Source organism: Lacerta agilis, chromosome 5, assembly GCF_009819535.1.
Source record: "Lacerta agilis isolate rLacAgi1 chromosome 5, rLacAgi1.pri, whole genome shotgun sequence".
Classification (NCBI taxonomy): domain Eukaryota; kingdom Metazoa; phylum Chordata; class Lepidosauria; order Squamata; family Lacertidae; genus Lacerta; species Lacerta agilis.
The window spans coordinates 52,651,881-52,670,359 of NC_046316.1; the positions used below are offsets into that span (position 1 = coordinate 52,651,881).

Consider the following 18,479-nt stretch of genomic DNA (forward strand, 5'->3'; position numbering starts at 1 on the left):
GTAGAAGGTCTGAAGTTACATCTCCATTACTGTTTAGAGTATGACAATTTTGTTACTGTAGTTTAGTTTATGAATAAATATCCTGCCTTTCTGTATAAAATATATTAGAGTGAGATTACAAAGAACAATAGACATAATAAAACAAACAACAAATGGCAGAAAAACAGTAGGATGAACCCAAAACTTCAAAGAGGCAATAATTATAGGGAAGTCTAAAAGAATCCCAGTTTGTGTGTCCTGTTCATGTGACACCAACTCCTATGATACCTCAAAACAAAATAGAAAATTATTTCCAGTAGCACCTTAGAGACCAACTGAGTTTGTTCTTGGTATGAGCTTTCATGTGCATGCACACTTCTTCAGATAAGAAAGCTCATACCAAGAACAAACTCAGTTGGTCTCTAAGGTGCTACTGGAAAGAATTTTCTATTTTGTTTCAACTATGGCAGACCAACACGGCTACTCACCTGTATATGATACCTCAAGTAAGACTACAGAGCATCATATGAAAGCCCATAAACTAACTGCACAGCACCTTCTGCAAGGTGTTTAGTGATGTATTCCTAAACCTGCAAAGCTTTTCAATCCCTCTGCCACGCTATACACATCAGAATTTATAAGGCAAGGGCTTGCATACACTAGCTTCCAGCTTGACAATAGCTGCAACTACTCATTACACTAGTGTATCTTACACAAAGAATTTTCCTACTTCATTTTTGCACAGAGAATTGACAAACCATGGCTTGTAATGGATCAACAAAACAAAATGAGACAGATTCACCTGTATGACACCTACAGCAATCTCCTTTGAAAATTCATTTTCTGCACCAATCATCTGATTAGCCCAGGGCATATGTCTTTCATTAACGGCCTGGAAGGAAAAAATACTTCATTTTTAAATGAAGCATTTTTCTCTCTATCCAGAGGAAGCATTCTGAATCCAAGTCACTTCCTCCAGTCCATTTGGCTGCACTAGGGAGTTCCCAAAATTAATGCAGCCAATCCCAGCTGACTGTCAGGGCTTTGACAGTGCAGGGTTCTCTTCAAGCCCTGGCAATCAGTTAAGAAGTGCTTTGCAAGTACCACTGATCAGCTGATTGACATTGCCTGCAACCCCCTTTTTGGTCTGCAAATGCTTTGTTATCTGCCATACACCTGAGATAGATAGATAGATAGACAGACACATCAGGTGTAGGGCAGGTAGGAATGGTTTAGCGAACATGGCCTGGTAGACCAAACGGGAAGGCCTGGCAAACCTGATTAAACCAGCTTGCTGGAGTTTCCCCACCCTTTATTTTGCTAACTGTGATTTGGTGTTATGTCCATATTGACAAACCATAGCTACAACTGTTCCAGAAGCCACTGCAACTAGAGGCAGGAGGGCTGAGCAAACAGGAGAAAGGGTATTTTCCAGCAGAATGCTACAATTGATCATGAGTCCCTGGCATTTATCCACCACATATTTAAACAATCTTTAAAGTGTTTGCATGATAAACATGTATGCTGCATAAAGTATAAATCAAATATTACATTGCAAAACTAGAAATGTTCATGGTGACATCTGTCCTGAAAAAGTCAGAGAATACTTCACTATTGGCTGCTAAACTAAGAATTTCTTTTGCTGCAAATATTTTGTAAAATTCCATGAGAACATCCAGAATGAAGATATATTTGGATTCCCAAATAATTCAGCAGTGAGCAAAGATCACGGTAATAGTGATGTGAGAAGCAGCTCATAAATCAGAAACTCCTACTTTATAGCTCTCTCTAGGGACTTGTGACACAAAGTACTTGATGCAAGCAATAGTTTGCAGATTTATTTCAGCCAATTAGGTCATTACATCTTCTAAGAGAGCTTAACAGGACTTTAAAAATGAGCTAATCTTGTGTGAAATGTACACAGTACTACAAAAAAAGTCAAAATCTGCATAGGAAAAGAAGCTTCCCCTCACCCCTATTCTTCAAAAGTACTGTTTGGGTTTTTTGAAATTTAAAATACTATGAAGAATTTTCTAGAACAATAGAGTTGAAATACAATATATCACATGGCAAGGTTCTTGAATCAACTCCTGTATCTCATATACTATGGGATGCGGGTGGCGCTGTGGTCTAGACCACTGAGCCTAGGGCTTGCTGATCAGAAGGTCAGTGGTTCAAATCCCCGCAACAGGGTGAGCTCCCATTGTTTGGTCCCAGCTCTTGCCCACCTAGCAGTTCGAAAGCACGTCAAAGTGCAAGTAGATAAATAGGTACCGTTCCGACGGGAAGGTAAACAGTGTTTCCGTGTGCTGCTCTGGTTTGCCAGAAGCGGCTTCGTCATGCTGACCACATGACCTGGAAGCTGTCTGCGGACAAATGCCAGCTCCCTCGGCCTACAGAGCGAGATGAGCACCGCAACCCCAGAGTCGTCCGTGACTGGACCTAACAGTCAGGGGTACCTTTATCTTTATCTCATATACTAAGAAGAGAAATGCGGAATCTGCTTGCACCCTCTAACACCTACGCTCTTCAAATGCCCTTTGATGGATCAGAAAGTGATTTTTAAGGGTAGATATTCATTTATGACAATTAGTTCATGAAGGATTTGAAATATTTCCTAAAGATGCATTGGTCAGAATTTCAATAGCACCTTAAAAATGCTGGTGCTTAGTGGACAGGAGCCAATTTACTTCATTTTAAACTCAAGAACAGAGCATATCAGGCACACAGTTTCACATTCACACACAAAGATGCAAGTATTTTGTAACATAGGAATGAATGTGCTAGTACCTTTTCCCATCTCAATGTACTCTTCAAAAAGCATGGCAAAGATACATAGGCACCTGCATAGCTCAGTAGAAATTAATAGCCAACAGGCTTGCAAACCACTTGTTAAGAAGGTTTGTAAAGATAAATCAGAGTAAATATGAAATTAACTCTGAACGACACAGATGGAAAACTAACCACAAATTCTGTTGTACTAAATCCTAATTCAGATGTTATTGGATTACCATGGTTGCTTCTTCCTTGTTGTTGGATTACATGCCATTTTAAGTAATGTTTAAATAATGGGAATACCAGGATGGTGTTGGTATGTATAATACCCACATCATTACTGGATAGGAAGTGGGGAAAATGCTCACATAATTAGAATCCACATGATCAGCTTATCCTTAGCAATTCCGTTCTTCAAATGTTACCAGGGCAGCATAAGATCCAGCCACAAAGAAGTACAAGCCATACTTCTGGTAAAGTATGAATCAGACGAAACAGAGGAAAAGGTGCTAAGCAGGTCACACAAACATCAACTGGAAATGTCATGAGACAGAGAGGGAACAAAAACCCTAATTGCTCTACTGCACAACTGAAGAATCCATTAGGAAGTGGCACGGCTGTTTCAAGTCATGCGGTATGCAGAGTTACTTCCTAAATTACATTTTCCTAAACACACACAAATATGTCAGTGGAGAGGGAAAACATGTACATTGTTTATTTGCCATGAGTACACTGGATGGGAAATGCAAAGTACAAGCCGAGAGGAATATACAGTCAATGTTGTGGATTCTCCAAAGACAAAATATTAAGCACAGGTTACAGAGGACTCCATTCTATCTGAAGAGACCATCAGTTTACAAGTTTATATTTGACTGTGTTAGAGGACATAGCTTGAAGCAGGAAAAAACACTGGCAAAAGGAAAACAAAACACTATAAAATCCAGCAGAGTATCTGAACTCAAATCAATTAAAACGGTAAACAATAAGAAAAACAGAAGAATAATGTAAGCCTAACACTACACCAATAGATATGCAAGTATAATAATGAACTATGGTAAATGCCATAGCAGCTACTATCACTTTAGGGACATTTATCTACCAGAACTCAGCAAAAGACCGAAGGTGTATGAGATTGCTACAGCATTGCCTTCCAAATTTCAAAATGCTACACAGTTCAGTATGAAATACAGTGGTACCTTGGTTTAAGAACAGCCCTGTTTGCGAACTATTCGGTTTAAGAACTCCGCAAAACCAGAAGTAGCATCCCAGGTTTGCGAACTTTAGAACGGAAGCCGAATGGTGGAGGGGCACCAGTGGCGGTAGGCATCATTAGGGAAAGTGCACCTCGGTTTAAGAACGGACTTCTGGAACGGATTAAGTTCCTAAACCGAGGTACCACTGTGTACAAAATACACACTTGAAGTCTTTCTTAATGACAACATAGCATACATGATTTGTCTTTGTGATCAAACAGGCCTTTCCACAAAACCAGCTGACTATAGTAAGAAAAAATGAAGTTTATCTTGATAAGAACCACTGTTATGATACAAACCCACCACTGAGAAATAAATAAATTGAACTAAACAAAAAATGCTGTTTAGTAAAAACTGTTCATTTAAGTTGTATCTTAACAAGAAGGTGGAGAAAAGCAACAGACTTTCTTCCCTTATCATGGTTTTATTTATTTACTTACCGGTACTTACTTACTTACTTACTTAAATTCCTATACCACACATCATCCAAGCATCACAGGGCAGTTTACAACATAAAAAACACAAAAATACATACATATCATAGTACCAAACAATACCCCTCCACCACACAAATATTTTATTCTTTTCATCTGGAGCCAGGAAAATATTATTTTCTAACACAAAATTGCAGCAATTTAAAGTCTTGCACAACAGGAACAAAAAAGAATTTGGGGGGGAAGCAAGGGGGAAAGGAGTGGGAGTTAGCTGTCTGGAGCCAAAAGGTCTGCATGTGGTCAAGTTAAATATCAAGTTTTAATTTTGCTCTCATGGGTTTTAGAAACAGCAGGAGTCAGGATTTGCTTTAATTGGGATTTCTAAAAATAACACTCACCTATACAACTAATGCTATTCAAACAGTTCTGCCAGATCAAAAGCTAGTTAAGTAATAAAGCAAGCAGAGCCTGTAATTAGAGCACAGAAGTAAAGGCAGGAGATCAAGTTCTCTTCTGAGGCAGCTCACATTTTTGGTGAATGTCTGAGAAGCGTCTTAAAAGTTCTGTGCTTTTTTAAAAAAAATTTATACCCTACTTATCATAGACACAGGGTACAGGTCTTGCAACAATCCCACTTGTATACATACCTGCAAACCATGGATAACACTTCATGTAGCTGATGAAATGAGACTATTATGCCATAATAAATTTCTAGTCTTTTAAAGGGGCCGCAATACTCTTGTTTTAGGTGCAAAAGATTATGGTTACCCTTCTGGCACTTTCCTAGTGAGGACATTGTTGGGACCCAAGCAGACCATGTTGTTGTTGTTCAGTCGTTCAGTCGTGTCCGACTCTTCGTGACCCCATGGACCAGAGCACGCCAGGCACGCCTATCCTTCACTGCCTCCCGCAGTTTGGCCAAACTCATGTTAGTAGCTTCGAGAACACTGTCCAACCATCTCATCCTCTGTCGTCCCCTTCTCCTTGTGCCCTCCATCTTTCCCAACATCAGGGTCTTTTCTAGGGATTCTTCTCTTCTCATGAGGTGGCCAAAGTACTGGAGCCTCAACTTCAGGATCTGTCCTTCTAGTGAGTACTCAGGGCTGATTTCTTTGAGAATGGATAGGTTTGATCTTCTTGCAGTCCATGGGACTCTCAAGAGTCTCCTCCAGCACCATAATTCAAAAGCATCAATTCGACGGCGATCAGCCTTCTTTATGGTCCAGCTCTCACTTCCGTACATTACTACTGGGAAAACCATAGCTTTAACTATACGGACCTTTGTCGGCAAGGTGATGTCTTTGCTTTTTAAGATGCTGTCTAGGTTTGTCATTGCTTTTCTCCCAAGAAGCAGGCGTCTTCTAATTTCGTGACTGCTGTCACCATCTGCAGTGATCATGGAACCCAAGAAAGTGAAATCTCTCACTGCCTCCATTTCTTCCCCTTCTATTTGCCAGGAGGTGATGGGACCAGTGGCCATGATCTTAGTTTTTTTGATGTTGAGCTTCAGACCATATTTTGCGCTCTCTTCTTTCACCCTCATTAAAAGGTTCTTTAATTCTTCCTCACTTTCTGCCATCAAGGTAGTATCATCAGCATATCTGAGGTTGTTGATATTTTTTCCGGCAATCTTAATTCCGGTTGGGGATTCATCCAGTCCAGCCTTTCGCATGATGAATTCTGCATATAAGTTAAATAAGCAGGGAGACAATATACAGCCTTGTCGTACTCCTTTCCCAATTTTGAACCAATCAGTTGTTCCATATCCAGTTCTAACTGTAGCTTCTTGTCCCACATAGAGATTTCTCAGGAGACAAATGAGGTGATCAGGCACTCCCATTTCTTTAAGAACTTGCCATAGTTTGCTGTGGTCGACACAGTCAAATGCTTTTGCATAGTCAATGAAGCAGAAGTAGATGTTTTTCTGGAACTCTCTGGCTTTCTCCATAATCCAGCGCATGTTTGCAATTTGGTCTCTGGTTCCTCTGCCCCTTCGAAATCCAGCTTGCACTTCTGGGAGTTCTCGGTCCACATACTGCTTAAGCCTGCCTTGTAGAATTTTAAGCATAACCTTACTAGCGTGTGAAATCAGTGCAATTGTGCGGTAGTTGGAGCATTCTTTGGCACTGCCCTTCTTTGGGATTGGGATGTAGACTGATCTTCTCCAATCCTCTGGCCACTGCTGAGTTTTCCAAACTTGCTGGCATATTGAGTGTAGCACCTTAACAGCATCCTCTTTTAAAATTTTAAATAGTTCAGCTGGAATATCATCACTTCCACTGGCCTTGTTGTTAGCGAGGCTTTCTAAGGCCCATTTGACTTCACTCTCTAGGATGTCTGGCTCAAGGTCAGCAACCACATTACCTGGGGTGTATGAGACCTCCATATCTTTCTGGTATAATTCCTCTGTGTATTCTTGCCACCTCTTCTTAATGTCTTCTGCTTCTGTTAGGTCCTTTCCACTTTTGTCCTTAATTGTGGTAATCTTTGTACGAAATGTTCCTTTCATATCTCCAATTTTCTTGAATAAATCTCTGGTTTTTCCCATTCTGTTATTTTCCTCTATTTCTTTGCATTGCTCGTTTAGAAAGGCCCTCTTGTCTCTCCTTGCTATTCTTTGGAAATCTGCATTCAATTTCCTGTATCTTTCACGATCTCCATACTAGTTCACAAGCAGACCATACTAGTTCACAAGTGTTATAGGTTCTACTGATGCAAAAATATTTGCATAGAAAACTTCACAGTTTAACCCAGATGCTGACCTAAACGGCTTTGACATAGTTAAGGGAAAATATACAGATATATATGTATGAGAGAAACTGGGACAAGAGCTATAAAAACCTAACCTGATGTTTAAACAAACCTATAAATGTGTGAACACAGTCATCACTCTGAGCTCATCACAGATGAGCCAACTAGGCTAAAGAACTGCCCTTGTTTTGCCCGTAATTCTAAAAAAAACTAGGAAGCTCCCTAAGTTAGGGACGCAGAATTGTGTTGCAAGATACATGGATTCAACTGGAGTATGCACCCTGTGTTACTTCAAATCAGCAGCAATTCAATCTGAAACACAACTGATTTCAACAGAATGTGGTAACCATTTTAATATATGTATTTCTCATTTGGAAAAAAATGGACAGCTTCTCCCAGATTGAAGATTGGAATGCTTGCTGTTATGCAGAAGGTAACTAACAACAAAATCATGAAAAGTGATTGGATGGGTCAATGACCAACTGAATTAAAAGTATTCTTAAGAAAGAGAGCACTCAGTCGGTAGAGCATGAGACTCTAAATTTCAGAGTCATAGGTTCAAGCACCACTCTAAGCAAAAATATTCCTGCTTTGCAGAAAATTAGACTAGATAACCCTCATGGTCCCTTTCAACTCGATGATTCTATGAATCCAAGCCATTAGATACTGTACTATAGTCTAGTTATTTCTATAGAGGTTTGAGATCTTTCTCAGAGCCTGTATGAAGATCCAACACACATCTGATGTGTAATCGACATGCTTGACACATCTCTCCACATTTTGACTCGAAACAAAATAGAAAATTATTTCCAGTAGCACCTTAGAGACCAACTGAGTTTGTTCTTGGTATGATCTTTCTTTCGTGTGCATGCACACTTCTTCAGATACCTATGAGCTTTCGTGTGCATGCACACTTCTTCAGACCAACACGGCTACCCACCTGTCACATTTTTACTGTCTGTCTAAGCCTCTCAAAGGTAGATATTTGGATTTGTACTACATTGTGTACAATGTATATCATAAATTAATCCTAAATCCCTGTTCTTTCCTCTCAACATGCACTGCAATATTATGTAGCTGGAAAATCAGAGAACACAAACATAACAATTAAAATTTCAAATTATCTAGAAATCCTTTTAAACTGAGTATAAAGCATGAATGTTAAGCATTCAAACATTGTTTAACTGCAAAGGAAGAAGATCCAGTTTTCCAACTATTGTGACACTGGGGATAATCTCCTGGAATGACCAGGGCCTGGCATGCAGTGGTGGAGGAAGGGAGGTGCGGCCTGCCCCGGGTGTCATCACTGGGGGGGGGGGTGTGACAAAATGCGAGTGTGCTTTTTTTTTTTAAGGGCTCATGAAACGTTTTAGGAGTGATGTGGTGGCTTATGCGCCTGCAGGTCCCACACTGCCTAAAACAGCAGCGTGGGACTTGTGTCTGCCTACTGCCTCTCCCTCAGCCACCCTACAACTGAGGAGGAGGCGGCGGAGAGGCTCCAAGTGTAGGAGAGGCTCACCCCGTCCCCATGGGTGGATCACCCCATCCCTGGCTGCTGGACACTCCCCCGTACCGGGTACCCAAGCAGCTAGCTACGCCGCTGCTGGCATGGCCATGGTTTGCCAGCTTTCTCCCTATCAAAGGAATATGAATGCTTAGTCGTTTTAGGAATAAACCTCTACAATATTGTCGGTTGACTTTCACTGCTCCTAAGGGTGTCCAAGTCAAAATTTGCATGGCTCTGCACCTTTAACAGCTGCATTGAATTTCACAAGATCTGGGGTGCTTTTTAATAAAGTGCTCTAGTAATACAATATTTTCCCAGCAGAACATGCAGCTGTTTTAGGCATACAGCTGGCCTGTCATGGATTGGAGCTGGCAACATAGCTCAGTAGGCCACTATCTTTTTTCTCTAAACATATTTGACCATTCCCCTTTATTCCCAACAGTTTTTTTTTTTCCCTAATCCTTGCTGGGGGTTCCCCCCAGCACTTATTTCTTTTTGGCCCTTTTTTTATCCAGTACTATGCTTTTACCAGACATAATTTTCCCCAAAGCCCTGCTTTTCAGCTGCTTCATTCTCTATCATGTGTTCTTTATCCACCTTGGTTCTGTCAACTCTATCAAAGGGCCAAGTACTTTCATCTTGGTCATGTCCATTCTTTAAGTAGTCTACAGCTTTTCCTTGTCTTTGGAGCCACACCTCACCCACTCCACTTCCACACATTCACTTCTTTTTTCATTAGTTCTCCTTCCTGCACTTTTCCTTTCTGCCCTCCCCCACAACTGACACTTGACTTAGGTTCCTGCTTCCTGGTCTCTCTCTTCTGCCCCTTTCCCTTTATCTACTTCTCCCTTGGCTTCCCCATATCTTACATCTTGGACCTTTTCATCTTGGCAAACTTTCTACCGATGACAGTTTCATTTTCACAGCAATTATAATACCTGTGAATATTCCATAACATCACAGCAATTCAGCCAAATAGCTAGGAAGTATTGTTTCCAACATACTTTTGCTTATGTTGTAACACTGAAAGGCAACCACACAAGGGTCAAAGAGTTATACATTTTGAAGGCGCAATAAGACTCCCTGTACCATATTCTGAATGCTATCATGCATTTACTTGTATGAAAGGATTTGTAGAATTTATTCAGCTTCAGCAAAGATGGTGCTAGACATACCGTACTGGTCAGGATATTTGTGAACCTAAGAGTTTTAACCTTCAAATAACAATCAGGTAAAGATCTAGGCAGATTCTCACTCTGTCCCAACAAGTCAAAAGTACTTAGAGAACAGAAAACAATTTGCAATCTGCCATGACCATTATGAGAAGGAAAAAGATATGCAAAACAAGAAATAGGAGCTGCAAAAAGCAAGAGTTCTATATTAAATGTTTCCGTAAATAAACCCAGGCCATGCACTTAAGTTACAATTTCAATGGATGGTATACTGTACACTAATAACATCCAAAGTAAACCCAAGGTACTTAAGTCCATTGATTTCAATGAGTCTACTCTAAGTATGGCTAAAATTAGGTAACATCTACTATCAATTAAATAAGTATCTAAATTATCAGTTGCCGGTGCTTTTTTCTGGGGGGACGCATACCCCTAAACATTTTGTGAGTCTAAGTTTGGCCTCATTGAGGGGCAGTATTTCAATATGAGTAGGAAAATAAGAGTACACCAAAACATTTTTTTAGAAAAAAAGCATTGTCAGTAGCATTTATTTATGCTTTGTAGCACAATGTAAGACTATGCAAGACTTCTCTTTGTAAACCACTTCAGGTTTTTGTTTTTTTTACAAACAAGCGGTGTATAAATGTTAAGAAATTAAAATAAATGAAACATTCATTTTTACTTCAATTATTATCTCATTTTGTAATAAAAACCAGAGGTACTATTGTAGTTTGCTTTAAGATATGTAGAATTTACTAGGCCAGTGGGGTGGGGAGAAGAGAAAGAAGAACATTTCTTGGAATACTGCTTCCTCTCCTGGAATTTCTACCGTAGTTAAACAATTGGATAGAAGAGTTCAACACACTTGCAGTCACCAAGGCAAACAGAGAAAGAAACTGCAAGCATTTGCTTCTTTTAATCTTATTAACACGAAATGTGTAAATTTGTCAATGCGTCAATTTACACAAAATGTGCGAGATACAAAACTTCTTCCAAAAAGTGTCTAGGCATGTGAGGCAGAGGCATGTAAGAGATTCTAGTTGGAGTTTGGCAAGCTTAAAGAACTGAGTTTTTGAAGAAGAAACAGTGGGGGGGAAACCTTACATTTGGAAAAATTAGCTAGCATGAATCATGTTATACTCAAGGACACTGTTTCACAGACCAACACGATTTTTAAATCACACATGCCCAAACTTTCTTGTTTCTAGAAGGCTACATAATGATTAACTTGAGGTCAAACTGGTTGGACATCTTTTGTCATTTTTGAAAAAATGGCAGCCTTTGTCAAAAGTCAGTCACATGAGTTGGGAGACCAAAAGAATATGTGACTAAACCACAGAAAGTACTGTCAAAGAAATCCTATAAAATTGTTTGCTGTACCGCCTTCACTCTGAGTCTTCACCTATTACATTTTCAATCATGATGGCTTGAGAAGATAAGAAAATTATTTCCAAACTTTTATCTATTGTTACCTCACTTATTTTCTCTACCTGGATCTGGCATGAACCACTGCATGCTGGGAATATGTGAGTAAACATGTATGAGCTGCAACACAGAGACAATGGCCCACCAGGAAACTCATTAAACAGAATTCTACACTCACTCAGGGTCAAATTAGAAAAAAAATGCAATTCATGCAATTAACTATTGTGTGAATGTGTGTGTGTGTATATATATATATATATATATATAACATAGAAATAAAGGTGATAAATCAATCACCAGTTAACAAATTCACAAATTGTTCATTTGAAAATATTCTTATTAGTTATATTACATAGATGACTTCAATAAATTGTTTCTGATCCAATCCAATACCAGATCATTCAACTCTTTAATTTTAATTTTAATTTTAATTAATAACCTCTAATATGACTATATTTTATCATTTTGTCTATGTATATGTATGCACGCACACTCACTCACAAATACACTATATTTCTCACATCTGCTATGCAAGCTATCAGTAAAACTTGTTAGACACAAGTCTCATTATTAAACCAAACCAAGCCAGCTACTTCATTTAAATGCAAGAATTTTAGGCCTCATCTATATTTTAACCTGCACCGTTACTAAAGTAAATTAGAACTGAACGCAGGAGAGAGAACAGGGTAAGTCCCCCTAATAAGATTTGGAATAAGATTATAATCAATAGTTGGTGTGTTCCTGTGTGTAAGGTATGTATTAGTTTCCTTTTATTTTGTTGATGTTGTTTGTAATATTTGTTTTTTCTTTGAATGATTGTTATTATTTGTTGTTTTTTTGTTGTATTTGTTGTTTTTTTAATGTGGAAAACCAATACATTTTTGTATGTATGTATGTATGTATGTATGTATATATTAACCTGCACCCTAGAAAAAGGCTGTAATCCTATACCTACGTACCCGGGAGTAAGGCCTATTGAATTCAATTCAAGGACGCTTGACTGTATCAGTGTTTCTACTATATCTGGGGGAAATAGTGGGGATAATTCCCTACAAGGCATTTATGCATGATCTTGAACCCTTTGAGTTCTATTATCATTTATTTGCTGCTTTTATTTCTGCCCACACAAACCAAGTGTGGCAGTTGTGAAAATAACTCTAAGCTTGTTGTTGTTCAGTCATTCAGTCGTGTCTGACTCTTCGTGACCCCATGGACCAGAGCACGCCAGGCACGCCTATCATTCACTGCCTCCCGCAGTTTGGCCAAACTCATGTTAGTAGCTTCGAGAACACTGTCCAACCATCTCATCCTCTGTCGTCCCCTTCTCCTTGTGTCCTCCATCTTTCCCAACATCAGGGTCTTTTCCAGGGAGTCTTCTCTTCTCATGAGGTGGCCAAAGTACTGGAGCCTCAACTTCAGGATCTGTCCTTCTAGTGAGCACTCAGGGCCGATTTCCTTGAGAATGGATAAGTTTGATCTTCTTGCAGTCCATGGGACTCTGAAGAGTCTCCTCCAGCACCATAATTCAAAAGCATCAATTCTTCAGCGATCAGCCTTCTTGATGGTCCAGCTCTCACTTCTAAGCTTAAAAAGCTTAAGAGTTCTTTTTAACTCTAAGCTTAAAAAGAACCAAATCACAATGGGACACTTCTGAAGAATTAGTATGGTGTTATTATGGTTGCTTAAATAGGCAAGCAACCTTATAAAGAGGAAACCAATCTACTACAGTCGTACCTCGTGTTGCGTTCACTGCGGGTTGCGAACGGCACAGGTTACAAACATGCTGAACCCAGAAGTAACGGAACGGATTACTTCCGGGTTCAGCGGGTCGCGCATGCGCAGACACGTGCAGTGACAACACGCGCATGCGCAGACGTGCTGAATCGTGACCTGCGCATGCGCAGAAGCGGCACTGCGGGTTGCAGACTGCTCAGGGTGTGAACGGGGCTCCGAAATGGATCCCGTTCACATCTAGGGGTACCACTGTACATTGTAGTAAAATAAACCTAAGTGGCCATAGGCATCAAAAATAATTATCATTTGTCATTTTCTGTTGTCTATGCACTGGTAACCTCCAGGATGGACTATTGCAGTGTGTTATATCATAGAACAATAAAGGGTACCAGGTATCAGAACTGTAGAGTTGGGCCCACGAGGATCACCTAATCCAACTTGCAACACAGGAATCTTTTGCCTAATGTGGGGCTCATACCCACGCCTCTGAGACGAAGTCTTATTCTCTATCGACTATTGGGCTGCGATGGACATGTCAGAAACCGTGCAACATTGCAACCGTGTGCAACACGACAATCAATCTCTGTGATCACAGGTAGGAGGAGGAGTTACGCTAAAACCAGACCATGTCATTACCAAGGAGGCAGGTTTAGTCGTTGTTTGAGGACTATCCCTGCCTCCGGGTCTGGTCTTGTCCAGAGGGATACTGGAATCAGCAAGGGATACCCACATGACCTGAAGGTGCTGCTGTGCAATGCCAGGTCAATGATTCATAAGACCACTGCCATCCATGACTTGATCATGGATGGAGGACTTGACCTGGCATGTGTAACAGAGACTTGGTTGGATGAAGCAGATGGGCCTGTCCTTGCCGCTGCTTGTCCACCAGGTTTCTCTTACACACAGCAACCCAGGCCTTGTGGGCAGGGGGGGGGGTTGCAGTGATTTTTAGAAAGTCATTAGTTTGCACCAGGCGTCCTATCGGGAAGACCCAGTTCTCTGAGTGCATGTTCTGGAAGTTGGGCAATAGGGGCAGTACAGGATTCCTTTTGGTGTACCGACCTCCCCGCTGCACCAAGGATTCCCTGCCCGAGCTACTTCAGGTCATGGCGAATGTTCTCCTGGAGACACCTAGTTTGGTTGTCCTAGGGGATTTTAACATCCACGCCAACATGACCTTACAAAGGGTCGCTCGGGACTTCGTGGAAAGCATGGCCTCCATGGGGCTGTCCCTGAAAAAGTCTGGCCCAACTCATAACCGCGGAGATTCCTTAGACCTGGTGTTCACCTCCAAGGATGTTGGTGATCTGACACTAAGTAAAAGCGAAACTAAATAAGTGCCATGGTCAGATCACTGGTGCAACTTGACTTCTCCGCGACCCTTCCCCTCTGCAGGGAGGTGGGACCGATTTGGATGGTCCGCCCCCGCTACTTAATGGATCCAAATGGTTTCCAGAGAGTGGTAGGGGATGCTTTATTCCATGTTGATGGCCTTGCAGCTGATTCCCTGGTGGCCCACTGGAATGTGGAGTTAACCAGGGCTATTGACTGTTTGGCTCCGAAGCGCCCTCTCCGATTGCATGAAGCCTGGACAGCCCTGTGGTTTCCCCCGGAGTTGAAGGTGATGAAACAATCGCTGAGGCGGCTAGAGCACCGGTGGTGGGTAACTCATTCTGAAGCTGACCGGACACGGGTTAGAGCTCAATGTTGAGCCTACCAAGTGGCGAAGGCGACAGCAAAGATGACTTTCTTCACCGCCTCTATTGCATCTGCAGAAAACAGCAGCAGGAGACTCTTTCAGGTGGTTCACAATTTAGCGGAACCACCTGCTCCATTGGGGCCCAGTACGGGCCACATGATCTCCTGCAATGATTTCGCAAAGTTTTTTTTTTGCAGATAAAGTCGCTCAGATTCGGGAAGAGGTAGACTCCACCATGGGAGCAGGGCCAGGATGGGAGAGTGCCAGAGTCCTGTCTAGTCAAGTTGCATGGGATCAATTCCAATCTGTTACCTCTGAGGATGTGGACAGGCTGTTTAGATGAGTGAAACCAACCACCTGTCTCCTTGATCCTTGCCCATCCTGGCTTATAAAAGCTAGCCGGGAAGGGCTGGGTGATGGGCTTCACGGGGTGATGAATGTTTCTCTCTGTGAGGGAGCCTTCCCAGACCCGCTGAAAGAGGCGGTTATCAAACCGCTTCTTAAAAAACCATCTTTAGATGTGGCCAATATGGCCAACTATTGCCCAGTCTCAAATCTTCCATTCTTGGGCAAGGTGATTGAGTGTGTGGTTGCTGAACAACTCCAGGCACGCCTGGAAGAAGCAGACCATTTGGATTCCTTCCAGTTGGGATTCAGGCCTCATCATAGGACAGAAACTGCCTTGGTCGCACTGGTCGATGATCTCTGGTGGGCTAGGGACAAAGGTGAGAGCTGTTTCCTAGTTCTGCTGGATCTCTCAGCGGCTTTTGATACCATTGGCCGTAACATCCTTCTGGACCGTCTGGAGGGGCTGGGAGCTGGGGGCAGTGTTATACAGTGGTTCCGCTACTTCCTCCTGGCTGTGCTCAGAAAGTGGTAGTGGGAGATGAGTGTTCAGACCCCTGGGCTCTCACTTGTGGGATGCCTCAGGGTTCTGTCCTCTCCCCCATGCTTTTCAACATCTACATACAGCTGCTGGGAGAGATCATCAGGGGGTTTGGGCTGGGTGTTCAGTATGCAGATGATACCCAGCTCTACCTCTCTTTCAAATCAGAACCAGTAAAGGCGGTGAAGGTCCTGTGTGAGTGTCTGGAGGCAGTTGGAGGATGGATGGTGGCTTACAGATTGAGGTTGTATCCTGACAAGACAGAAGGTTGGCAGGTGTGGAGGACTCCCTAGTCCTGAATGGGGTAACTGTGTCCCTGAAGAACCAGGTGCGCAGCCTGGGAGTCATTTTGGATTCACAGCTGTCTATGGAGGCGCAGGTCAATTCTGTGTCCAGGGCAGCTGTTAAAGCTGTTTACCAGCTCCATCTGGGATGCAGGCTGTGACCCTATCTGCCCGCGGACTGTCTCGCCAGAGTGGTGCATGCTCTAGTTATCTCTCACTTGGACTACTGCAATGCGCTCTATGTGGGGCTACCTTTGAAGGTGACCCGGAAACTACAACTAATCCAGAATGTGGCAGCTAGACTGGTGACTGGAAGTGGCCGCTGAGACCACATAACACTGGTCTTGAAAGACCTACATTGGCTCCCGGTACGTTTCCGAGCACAATTCAAAGTGTTGGTGCTGACCTTTAAAGCCCTAAACGGCCTCATATACCTGAAGGAGTGTCTCCACCCCCATCGTTCTGCCCGGACACTGAGGTCCAGTGCCGAGGGCCTTCTGGCGGTTCCCTCATTGCAAGAAGCCAAGTTACAGGGAACCAGGCAGAGGGCCTTCTTGGTAGTGGCACCCGCCCTGTTTAACGCCCTCCCACCAGATGTCAAGGCAATAAGCAACTATCTTACTTTTAAAAGAAATCTGAAGGCAGCCCTGTTTAGGGAAGCTTTTAATGTTTAACAGATTATTGTATTTTAATATTTTGTTGGAAGCCACCCAGAGTGGCTGGGGAAACCCAGCCAGGTGGGCAGGGTATAAACAATAAATTATTATTATTAGGCAACCACAATTGTTGGGGCAGGGCAGATTAAACAAATAACACCAATTCTGACATGACTATACTGACTACCAGTTAGTTTCAAGGCTCAATTCAAATGGTGATTAATTTTTTTTATACAGCTCAGGACCACAGTGCTTCAAGGACTGCCTCTCTCACGTGAACCATCCTGGTCCCTGCAATCATCATCTGACACCCTACTTGCTTTGTCCCCTTCACAGGAGGTTTCAAAGGTAGCAATACAAGAACGAGCCTTTTCATAGCAGTGGCCTGCCACTTATAGAATACTCTCCCCAGGCAGGCATACCTGGTGCCATTGTTATCTATTTTTAGGCGCCATGCAGACTCTTCTCTTTAGTCAGGCTGTTACTGCTTATTTTGAATGGTGGCACTGTGGCCTCCTTCCTTCCTTCCTTTCACCTGCATTTCAGCTCCCCCTCTTCTGCACCTTTGCACTGTTCTGGGAGTACTCCTGACATCCCAGAGCAAATTAGGGGGCAGTGTACACAGGGTAGAGGAAAAAGGGCAAAGCCCCTCTGCTGATGAGGATGGCTAGGTGAATCCCACCCACTATTTTTAAAATATTAAAAATAAGACGTTTCACTAGCAAATGATATTTTTTCCATGCATTTAAAGCAGCCAGGAATACATTTAAGATACCCCCTCTCTTTTCCTTCAAGGACCCAGAGCTTGCAGGATTGTTATTCTTAGTAGCTGTACTTGCATTTCAGCCTGGCGAAAAACATGAGGGTGATGATTTAGATTTGGAAGGGAGCAATGTAGCAAAGCCTTTTCAACTGGACCTTGTTCAAAACATCAGCTTAGCAACAAGTTCAAACTTAACACTTCAGGCTATTGTCAATAGTGAAAACATTATAACTATTCAAACTATACTACTTTACTTCTAAGAAAAGAAAAATATTTTCAAGTTGAACAAAAATGCACACATCTAATAAAAAGCCCCAGAAAGCAAAGTACACAAGCAGTTACCAAATGACCATTTTCATGGCAAAGCTCTAAAGCAAAAGAATAACTCTACTCTAGTAAAATAATATTGTCATATGATTTGGGACTGGTTTGGATGATGCATGTAGGTCCCAACCAAGCCTGTGATGCAGTATCTGTGAGATAGCGGTTTGTAGTAGAGAGAGCCTGCTGAACTGGTCAAATTAGTCTCTTTGTAAGATAATGTCCCAGATAAGCACATTAGCATCCTAAAGAATGGGATGTGTTCTCCAGGAGGAGATAGCATTTTCCTCAATCACTCACCTGTCCGAAGATAACCATAGGTAGGGCTAGTTAGTGTGTGGGTTAGGCTTAAGTGGAAAAGGAGCACATTGCCTTTTCTTGCTGTGTGCATGATCCAAAGCTATGAAGCCTAATAAGGAAACCATACTGAATTGTTAATGCTGTGAGCCCTTCTAGTCGGTGCTCAGGTTGTATATACAGTGGTACCTCAGTTTAAGAACAGCCCTGTTTACAAACTATTTGGTTTAAACAAAATAGGAAACAAAATAGGGAATTCTTTCCAGTAGCACCTTAGAGACCAACTGAGTTTGTTCTTGGTATGGACTTTCGTGTGCATGCACACTTCTTCAGATACTTGAAGAAGTGTGCATGCACACTTCTTCAGATATTTGGTTTAAGAACTCTGCAAAACCGGAAGTAGTGTCCCGGCTTGTAAACTTTAGCTCGATCTAAGAACAGAATCCGAATGGTGGAAGGGCACCAGCGGCGGGAGGCCTCATTAGGGAAAGCACGCCTCGGTTTAAGAGCGGTTTTGGTTTAAGAACGGACTTCCGGAACGGA

General features: G+C 42.1%; 1 protein-coding gene across 11 annotated transcripts in view; it reads right to left on the reverse strand.

The window, feature by feature from the left end:
- Window positions 1-18,479, reverse strand: part of CNNM2 (cyclin and CBS domain divalent metal cation transport mediator 2) — a 117,441-nt gene that overhangs the window by 72,703 nt on the left and 26,259 nt on the right. The window lies entirely within an intron of this gene.